The sequence below is a fragment of the Aethalodelphis obliquidens genome, unplaced genomic scaffold (genome assembly GCF_003676395.1).
Source record: "Aethalodelphis obliquidens isolate GAN/ISIS:26980383/991018 unplaced genomic scaffold, ASM367639v1 scaffold44, whole genome shotgun sequence".
Classification (NCBI taxonomy): Eukaryota; Metazoa; Chordata; class Mammalia; order Artiodactyla; family Delphinidae; genus Aethalodelphis; species Aethalodelphis obliquidens.
In genome coordinates this window covers 6,805,796-6,816,407 of record NW_020837988.1, presented here as the reverse complement: position 1 = coordinate 6,816,407, position 10,612 = coordinate 6,805,796, and positions in this window count along the sequence as shown.

The following is a 10,612-nucleotide window of genomic DNA, read 5'->3' as shown; positions in this document are numbered from 1 at the left end:
CCCAGGGACTTCTCGCAGACCTGGAGCCTTATTATACACTTACGGTAATACATTAGCAGGCTAAATGACACACATACCAGTACCATGACAGTTCCGAGGCTAACCATAAAAGGCCAAAAGTGGGCGGTGGCCCAATTCCTGGAAATCCCCACCCCTTCCCCAAAATAGCTGGAATAATCTTCCCACTTGTTAGCCCATGAAATTACCCAGCCCATAAAAACTAACCCCAGCCCATAAAAACTAAGCCCCATGCCCCAGGGCCCCTCTCACCTTCAGAGAGGGACTGCTTTCTGCCTATGGAATGCGTATTTTTCTAAATAAATTCGCTTCCACTTTACTATGGTTCGTTCTTGAATTCTTTCCTGCATGAAGCCAAGGACCCTCCCTTGGCGGCCCGTCCCAGGAATTTGCCCGAGACCTGGGACTCGACTATTCTCTCGTGCCCGCTTCTCCTGCAACAGCAGTACCTGCCCCAGGTACTCAGAACAGGCTAGATGTAGCCCTCCAATCCATCCCTGGGTACTCTGGCGGGACCCAGGGACTTAATACCCAGGGACTTTCTGGAGGCTCTTACCCTCTCTGAAAAAATCAAACCAAGAGGTTTTCCAGGACCTCACTATTTCCTGGGGAGCCCCACCCTAATATTCGACCTCTACTCATCAAGATGAAATTGAGAGCTGTGAGGATACCCCCTCCACCACCCTGGACTCTGGGTACTTCTCCAGAACGAAGCTCCCACCAGGTTGGGGCATAGTCACTGTGGCTGCAGAGCTCAGAGCCAGGGTCTGTGGTTCCCACAGGCAGTCCCCACAGCCTTCCCCAGCCTTCCTCTGTGACTCTGTACCCTAAGTGTTGGTCTGAGCGCACACCCTGGTCACCGGGCCCAGTTTTGTTAGGGCCCATGACAGCTGTCAGTGAGGGGTGGGTGACAAGGGACTCTGAGTTGGAAAGGTCCTCATCCGCAGAGAAGCAAACTGCGGCATCTGCTCAAAGAGAGAGGGAGGCACCTACTCAAAGTCATAAATCTTTAAGAATTAATAGTAAGTTATTAGTAGTTAATAACGCAATCGCCGTACATCACTAAGAATAACAACCACTACATTCATTGCTCATCTGCCAACCCCCCTGAGATCTTCACACCTGCATGGTTGGTCCCCTTGCCTGAAACACTCTGTCATGATGATCCTTTTTTTTTTTTTTTTAACCCGGTTGGCCTGCAACTGTCAGCTTAGAATCTGCTTCCTCCAGGATGGCCTCCCAGACCTCCCATGTTGAGGCATTAATCCTGCTGAGTGTTGTGCATCTCCCCCACTAAGCTCCCTGAGGCTTAGGAGCTTTCTTGCCCAGTTGATCAACACGACCCCAGCACTTAGCACAGTGTGTAGCACAGGATAATAATAACTATAAGAAGGGTCAACACGTATGGATGGAGGTTCTCAGTGCTGTCCAGATACTGCCTCATTGGCTGAATGAAGGAATGGAGTATTGCCCGTCCAAGTCACTCCCCCCATTCTAGGATCTTATCACCCCAAGCCCAGGACCTGGCATCCCTTAAAAATATTTCAGTTACTGGAAAGCGCCAGGATGTGATTCTGGTCCCTCTGCCCTTCTCTCCAGGTCTTGGCCTCTGGCAGTGACCCCGTGGTGTCCCTGACATGGACAGAGTGCCGACTGATGGGATAATGGGGACAGTCTGTCTGTCCAGGCTTTTCTGAATGCTGTTGGCTCTGGGCCCCTGGGTGCCTTCCTACTCAAGGGCCCATTTCCTTCTCCATCAGCTCTATCCTTTTTCTACCCTCTGCCTGTCACCCCCCTCTGCCTGTTTGTCCTACTCTGCCAGGGCATGCGGCAGCTTGTCAGCTGGCCCCAGAGGCCTAGGCCATGCCACCCAGCCGGCTATTTCCCCAGAAGACCCCCTGAACTCAGATCTGAGGTGCATAGTCTCTCCCAGGGCTGGCCATGGTTGCGGGTCTAATGTTGGGGTATATTGTACCCCGGCCCCCTCCACTCCAGCCCCCACCTCCTGGGGGAGCAGAGATGCCCTGATGGCTCCCATCGAGGGGCAGCAGATAGCCCAATGCTGGGGCCAGCCTGGGGAGCAGGACAAGAGAAACCACAGGGTGACCTCCTGCCCCCTGATTTGGAATCATCCCTGTGCTGACCCTCGCCCTGATTTCGGGTGTGTGGGAAGGGGCAGCGGTCATCAGGCAGGCAGGCACTGCTAGAAGCATCACCTGGGCACAGCCCTTGCTCCGAGGCCCCCGGTGCTTTGGGCCACCCCTCCCTCTGAGTCCCCTCTTCCTTCTCCCTCTTTCTCCTTTTGCCTGTCTTACCCAGACTCTCTCCTCCGTGCCACCCTCATCTCTGGAGCTCCAAGCCCTCCTCCTTGAGATTTTCTCACTGTCACCGGAACTGAGCCTGCCCCCATACTGCTCACACCATCTTCCCCTTAGACCAGGCCCCTCCTCTGTTCTCTGACTCGATCCCATCCAGGGCCTCCCTCCCACCCCTTGGCCTTCGTCTTCATATCCAGCTGATCTCTACAGACTCTTCCCTTTGCGATTTCGCTCAGCTGTCTTCTCTCTTCCTGATGCTGGGGTCACTTCAGACCCACACTCAGCCTTGACAGATCTCTCTCCTCAGCCTCCCTGCCTGAAATACCAGATCCATCTTGCAAAAGCACCCCCCCCCCAACCCTTTTCAGGGCTGCATTGGAAGGCCTTCCGGCTCTGAGTTCACAGATCACTCTGCCAACACCCTGGCAGGCCTCCTCTCTGCACACTCGTTTCCCAATACTCCCAGCCCATGTGCCTGGAAGCTCACCCTTGGGGTTCGTCTCCTCACCCATCCCTTCCCCATGTGAATTTCTGCTCTTACACCATCCCCTCCCGAGTCCTCACTTCACCTCCAGCACACTTCCACTCACTCCCACTCAGCCTGGCCCTGGTGCCCAGGCCACACATGGTTCTCCCCACCTGGGCTGCCCTGATACCCTCAAAACTGTCCATGTAAAAACAAACTGGGGGGGACTTCCCTGGTGGCACAGTGGTTAAGACTCCGTGCTTGCAATGCAGGGGGCCCGGGTTCGATCCCTGGTCAGGGAATTAGATCCCACATGCATGCCGCCACTAAGAGTTCACATGGCATTTAAACAAGCTCGAGTCTCTCCTACAATGAAACAAGAACAAAAATCTACCCTCCCTCCCCTCATATCCCCGTCGGGTTCCCGCCCCCGCCCCTCCACATCCTGACTTGGTGGGAACAGCATCTCCTCTCACTGGGTCCACACCTCCCCTCCCCCTCCGCCCTCTAAGGAAAACTTCTAGCCTCTGGTCATTCCCATGTTACACATCCAATGAGCATGTTTAGTCTTGATCTGCCTGAAGCATCGGCCCACATTGATCCCTCCCTCCTGGAAATTTGCTCTCTCCTTGGCTTGCAGAACATCATTCTCTCCTGGGTTTCCTCCCATGTTTCTGGCCGCTCGTGCTGTTTGCTCTGGACCTTTAAATGGCCGAGTCCCACAGGCTCTGACCTTCATCCTCTCCTCTTCTCTCTCCCCTTCTGTAGCTCCAACCACCACCTTTATACTGATCACTCCACATGTTCTTTGTCCAGACCACATATCCAGACTGGCACCTTCACGTGTGTGCCTCAACAACCCTAAAGCCCGACATCAGCTAGAACCTGCCATCAACGCTGGCCTCCACTGCCCCTGGTGTGGCCACAGGGCCCTCAGAGCCTGGCCCTTGCCCACCCTTCCAGCCCCAAGTAGCTCTCCCTCACTTGATGCCCTCCAGCCACCTGAGCTTTCTCTGCTTGTCATGTTCCCCCAGCTGAGGGGTCTTTGCCTCTGCTGCTCCCCCCTGCTTGGAGCCCCATCCTGACCCTCTGTGCCTGGCTAACCCCTGTCACCTCAGACAGAAGCTCAAGCGTCACTTCCTTCGGGATGCCCTCCCTGGTTTCTCTGCTGGGGCTGGTGCTACTGGTTATTCCTTCCCCTCACAGGTCTACTGCTCTGCTTGGCACTGTCCACCACGGTGTGTTTATATTGATTTAAATCAGGGGTTACACACTTTTTCAAGGCCAAGTGGTAAATATTTTAGGCTTTGCAAGCCAGAGAGTCTCTGTCGAAACTACTCAACTTTGCCATCATGGGCAAACACAGCCACAGACAATATGAAAACAAATGAGCATGGCTGCGTTCCAATAAAGCTTTATTTATGGACACTGAAATCTGAATGTCACCTATCTATCTTTTGGTTGTTTTTTTTTTTTTTAATTTGGCCGTGCTGCATGGCTTGCAGGATCTTAGTTCCCCAACCAGGGATCAAACCCCGGGCCCCGGCAGTGAAAGCGCAGAGTCCTAACCACTGGACCGCCAGGGAATTCCCTGAATGCAATTTAATTTTCAGGTGTCACCAAATCTAATTCTTCTTTTGATTTTTTCCCCATTAAAAAAGTGTAACAACCTTTATTAGCTTACAAGCTGTACAGAAGCAGGCGATGGGCCATAGTGTACCGACTCCGGATTTAAACAATTCTGTGATGAATCTCTCTCTTGCCATCACTAGATCATAGGCTCCGTGAGGGCAGGGACTGAGTCTGTCTCAGCTCATCACTTTTGTCCCCACTGGTTGATCTATGGGAAGAATATTCTTCCCTCTTTTTCTACCACCCCTCACTCAGCTCATTGACTATCTGCTGAATGAGTAAAAACAGCAGGGTATGTAGATTGACTCGCTAAATCCTCTCTGAGGTGGGTACTACTGTTTTTTTCTTTTCTTTTCAAGTTGGGTGTTTATTATTTCACTCCACTGCTTATGTATATTTGACATCAATTATTCTGTACATATCAAATATTGCATCATTTTACAAAGTGAACTCAACATGCTGCCTGTAAACCTTCTGTCTCTGGGATTCCCCCGTCCTTGAGAACAGTTCTGCCTTCCACATGGAAGACTGGGGCCGCTGGGGCCCTTTCCCTCCCCTTGGTCCGCCCTCTCCAACCCCTCACCCCCCACCCCCGCCAACACACACACTTAGTCAAATGCTGCCTCCTGGCCCTTCATACCTTCAGCATCTCTGTCCACCCTGCCCAGCCCGGAGCGGGCTGTCTTTATCTCTCCCTGAGCGGCTGCAGCAGCTTCCTGACCACTCTTCCTGCTCTAACTGATGCTCCCCTCCCTCTTCCAGGCCGGCGCTCTGTCCAGATCCGCTCAGCTATCTCCTGCTGAAACCCCGCAGTTTCTTCCCACTGATCCTGGATAAACCCTAAAGACCAAAGAGGCTGTTTACAAGACCCTGAGCCATCTGGCTCCACCCACCTCCTCAGATTCATTTTCAGCCATTCTCAGCCTCTCTCCCCAAGCTCCATTCATGCTGGGATTCTCTTTGCTTCCTAAAATACAGAGGTGGGTACTATTGTTATTTTGCTTTTTTTTTCAGATTATGGATCTAAGGCACAGAGAGGTTAAGCTAACTTGTTCAGGGTCACACAGCTGTAAGTGGCAGAGCCAGGATTTGAACCCGGCACGTCTGGCTTTGGAGTCCAGATGCTTAACCAGCACATCATGTTTGCTGAGGACTGTCATGGTGCAAGTTCAATAATGATGTGGCAATAAAACCGGTCTCCACCCTCCACCAGCCACCACCCCGCTTCCACCTGGCACACCCTCCCCATCTCAGGTCACCTTCTTTTCTTTAGGGACACCTGGTGTGGGATGGCTCCTTGGTCACCTCTTCCCCTGAGGAGCCTTAATCTTAGTGTGTGGCTAGATACACTCACCACCATGACTGAACTTAGGGTCTGTCCCCTCTACCCCCCAAGCTGCGCCAGGGCAGAGACAGGGTCTATCTTGCTTCCCACCACCCCCTCCGCCCCTCTCCTCCCAGGAGCCCTGTGCCTAGCGCACAGGAGCCACACAAGACACATCTGTGGAGCATTGGAACAAACTGGGCAGAAACCTAACCATTGGTGTCATCTCCAATTGCATGTAAAAACACAAAAGGCACCAAGGCTCATACTCTCCAGGCAGGAAGCATCTGTAGCTGTAAATGAAGAAGATTCAGCTTTCAGAAACACTTGGCAGGGAACCGAAAGCCTTTTAATGGGTGCGCTTGGGCTTCTGACACTTTGATTGTGATATTGGCAAGGCTGAGCAGCTAAGCAAACATTATTTAACTTAATCATTTGAAGCATCGGTGTACATACACGTTACCAACAACGGGGCATTATAGGCGTTTGCAGAATGACTGTTCTGAGCTTGCAGGACAGTTGGCATCCCTGACACCTCGCCCTGGTCCAGCTACGAAATTCCAGACATGTGACACCCCGTCTGGGGTGAGATGCGTGAAGCACTTGCCTGGAGCTCAAAATGTACTGGGACACCAGCAAAACTCAGTGATCAAGATAAATGATAACCTAATAATAATTTAAAGGTCACATTTTTAGAAAATCAGACCAATAAAGTATGGCCAATGGAGCGGTCACTTGGTTTCATGAGTAAAATTTTGTTGGAATCAGGGCTGGGATTAGTGCGAGGGGTATGGAGCAGGTAGTGCAAGCAATGGGTCAGGTCACAAAAGATGGGTCTTTTTTTTCTTCTTCTTTTTGGCCACACTGTGCGGCTCGTGGGATCTTAGTTCCCTGACCAGGGACTGAACCACGCCCCTGGCAGTGAAAGCGCGGAGTCCTCGCCACTAGACGACCAGGGAATTCACAAAAGATGGGTCTTTATTTACAATTTTGGTATTCTGTCTATCATGGATTTTTGCATTAATTTTGATTTTGTCATATATTGCCTTAAAGTATCATTTACTTTGATTTCTGAGTTTTTTGGCACCTGCTCTTAAATGTTATGCCCTTGGTGAGGGTCTCACTTGCTTCATCCTAGTCCTGTCTCTACCTGAAACGCCCCCATTCCCCAACCACCTGGTTTGAGAAGCCCTGGGAGTCGTATAATCTTCAGCAAATATGGGTGATATCTCGATCCATGCTTTTTTAAAAAATCTGTTATTCGGGCTTCCCTGGTGGCGCAGTGGTTGAGAGTCCACCTGCTGATGCAGGGGACGTGGGTTCGTGCCCCGGTCCGGGAGGATCCCACATGCCGCGAAGCAGCTGGGCCCGTGAGCCATGGCCGCTGAGCCTGCGCGTCCGGAGCCTGTGCTCCGCAGCGGGAGAGGCCACAACAGTGAGACGCCCGCGTACTGCAAAAAAAAAAAAAAAAAAAAAATCTGTTATTTTATTTATTTATTCATTTGGCCTTACTGCACAGCATGTGGGATCTTAGTTCACTGACCAGAAACTAAGCATGGAGCCTTAACCACTGGACCGCCAGGGAAGTCCCAATTCATCCCTTTCTATAGGTCAGGAAACAGAGGCTGGAGAGGTCTGTGTCTCTCCCCTCACACACCTGCTGGAGGGTCCTCAGCCTCAAAGAACCTTCAGGTGGGACTTCCCTGGTGGCACAGTGGTTAAGAATCCGACTGCCAATGCAGGGCACATGGGTTCAAGCCCTGGTCTGGGAAGATCCCACATGCCATGTTGCGGAGCAACTAAGCCCGTGCGCCACAACTACTGAGCCGGCGTGCCACAACTGCTGAAGCCCGCACAAGAGAAGCCACTGCAATGAGAAGCCCACGCACCACAACAAAGAGTGGCCCCCGCTCGCCGCATCTAGAGAAAGCCCATGCGCAGCAATGCAGACCCAACGCAACCAAAAATAAATAAATAAATAAATAAATAAATATATATATATACACACATATAAAGAAGAACCTTCAGGCTAGAGGGGAGATCGAGATGGAAACCCGGGAGGAATAGGCAGGTCCTTTGCAACTATCTGGATGCAGTAGGTGCGTGGAACTGGCTTCAGGAGGAAGCAAACGGATGGCAAAGGGAGAAGCAGGTGAGCAGCCATGCCTGGGCCACTTGCACCCAGCCTGGCCTGACCCAGGAGAGGATCTGAGTGGCCTCCGACCCTCCAGGGGTTAAGCAATGGAGACAGAGATGAAATACCCGGCCAGGCGCTGGTCTGATGGAGAATTCCCACATGAAACAAGGTGGGTGTGAGGAGGGATGCATGCAGAGGGTGATGGCAGGAGAGGGGGAAGCCCACCTGGCTTAGGGAGAGGAGGGTTCAAGAGTGGCTTTCTGTGACGCGGCACGTCTTAGCTGAGACTTAAGGACTAGGGAGGAGAAAGTAATAAATAATGAGGAGGAGTAAGGAAGGGGATGAGGGTGGAAGAGGGCTCCCAGCAGGGGCGACGGCAGGTGCAAAGGCCAGGAGGCAAGCGCTTTGAAGAGTAGAATGGAGTGCGGGCTGGTGATGAAGCCCATGAAAACGAGTGAAGACTGTTGTTTGGCAAGGAGCGGGGGTGGGGTGGGGTGGGGTGGGGTGGGACTGGGCTAGCAGGGAAGGCTGGAGAGGGTCCACCTCTCCTGAGCTGGTGGGACCTGGTCCAGGTTACAACCAGGTGCCTTCCTCGCTGGAAGAGGGAGGAGTTGAGCATAAGCCCTCTTGGGTGAGATGCTCCCGACAGCATCAGGTACCCACTGCATGCCAGGCAGGGCCTCTGCCAGAGGCTCCCACAAACATCCTCTCCCTTCCACCTCCAGCCTGAGCACACCCTCTCTTGCGGGAGGGAAGGGTTAAGGCTCCCTCCCAAGGGTCCTGCCATCTGATCCTGCTTCCCGCTCTGTCCTCACCTGTGGGATGGGATGGTGAGACGATGGAAACCATTGATGCTGCCAGCCTCCTTCAGCTCCGTACTTTAACCCTTCTCCTCCTGAGTCAAACTTGCGGTGACATCCAGGAAGCAACATCTGTGGCTTTGGCTGGGTTGCCACTTGCCACCCACCTCTAGAGGGAATCAGGGAAGGTGTTAAAGACAAAACAAAGATATAGGACAGATGTGTAGGATGTAATATTATGCAGCCAGTGAGTGAACAAGCCATTTTTGTATTTTGAAAGTAACTTTGGAAAATGCACGATACGAGTTGTAACTATCTTTTAGCTATCTCCATCTTCAACATCTACATCTGTATAAGAAAAGAAGACTGCAAGGTGGAATTTCCTGGTGGTCCAGTGGTTAGGACTTGCACTGCCGGGTGCACAGGTTTGATCCCTGGTCTGGGAACTCAGATCCCACAAGCCGTGCAGCATGGCCAAAAAAAAAGTCTGCAAGGAAATTCTCCAGGAGCGGTTATCTCTGGGGGAAGGCAGTAGTGATCTCGGAGAGGCAGCAGTGAATGGTGGCATGAAGCGAGATCTTAATTCCCTGCCCAGGAATTGAACCTGGGTAGCCTGGATGAAAACCAGGAATCCCAGCCCCCACACCTGCCCTGCCCTAGGACCCTCCCCAACATGCGTGTGCAACTCTTTTTCCAAGATGGATTACAGCCCAGAGGCCTATGGGACGGCCTTAGTATCATATATTATGGAGTGGTGCTCCCTCCTCTTTGACCCCCAAGGAGCCTTTCTGCACATGTGCAATGTTTCCCTTGCCCCAAAGATGGGAAATATATGACCTCGTGATCTTTTAGCAGGGTTTAACCCCTCTCTGTCCCTGCCATAAAAGCGTCCAATGTCCAGTTACCTACCCTATTCCTGTTGTTTCTTATATCGAAGTGCAGATCTTGAAATATAGACAGGAGTCTGGTAAATACATATGCAGTCCTGAAGCCCGTATGTCTCTTGCCTCAGGAAATGTAAACAGGGGGTTGGTAATGAATGTCTGGCCTGGAGCCCATCTTCTTCTCACCCCAAGAAGTGTGAACAGGAGGCCAGTTATAAATGTCTAGTTTGGGGCCCACCTATCTCCTGCCTCAGTAGGATCATGATAGGAATATTTTATTTTCTTTTGTGTTTCTATATTGTGTACATTTCCTATAATGAATGTCATAGAAGAGGGGGTATAGCATAGTGATTGAAAAAGCAGACTGTGTGGGTTCAAATCCCGGCTCTCCAATTTATGTAGCTTCAAGACCTTGGACAAGCCACTTAGCCTCTCATCCTCAGTTTCCTCCTGCATACAATGGGGAGAATTAATACCTATTTATAGGGTTGTTAGGATTAAATGAGTTCATATTTGGCATGAACATTTCATTTGCCATGCGCAGGGCCTGGCACGTAGCAGGCACTATGTGTTTGTTAAATAAAAGCAAAGTTACTTTTGGAGTTCCCTTGGTGGTCCAGTGGTTAAGAATCTGCCTTCTAATGCAGGGGACGGAGGTTCGATCCATGGTTGGGGAACTAAAATCCCACGTGCGGTGGGGCAACTAAGCTTGCATGCCACAACTAGAGAGAAGCAACGAAAGATTCTGTGGGCCACAACTAAGACCCGACATGGCCAAATATAAATATTAAAAAAAATACAGATTATTCTTTAAAAAAAGCAAAATTACTTTTATAGAATATGCAAAAAGGTTAATTTTAAAATTATCCAAGTAATACAGGAACACAGTCTTCTTGTAAGGAATAACATGGGAATTTTTTAAGTGAAATAATCCTTGGGGAGGGATTAGTTTACAGCCTGTCTGGATTCACATTAAAAAAAAAAACCTTTTTTTGGCTTCGTTGGGTCTTCATTGCTGCGCGCGGGCTTCCTC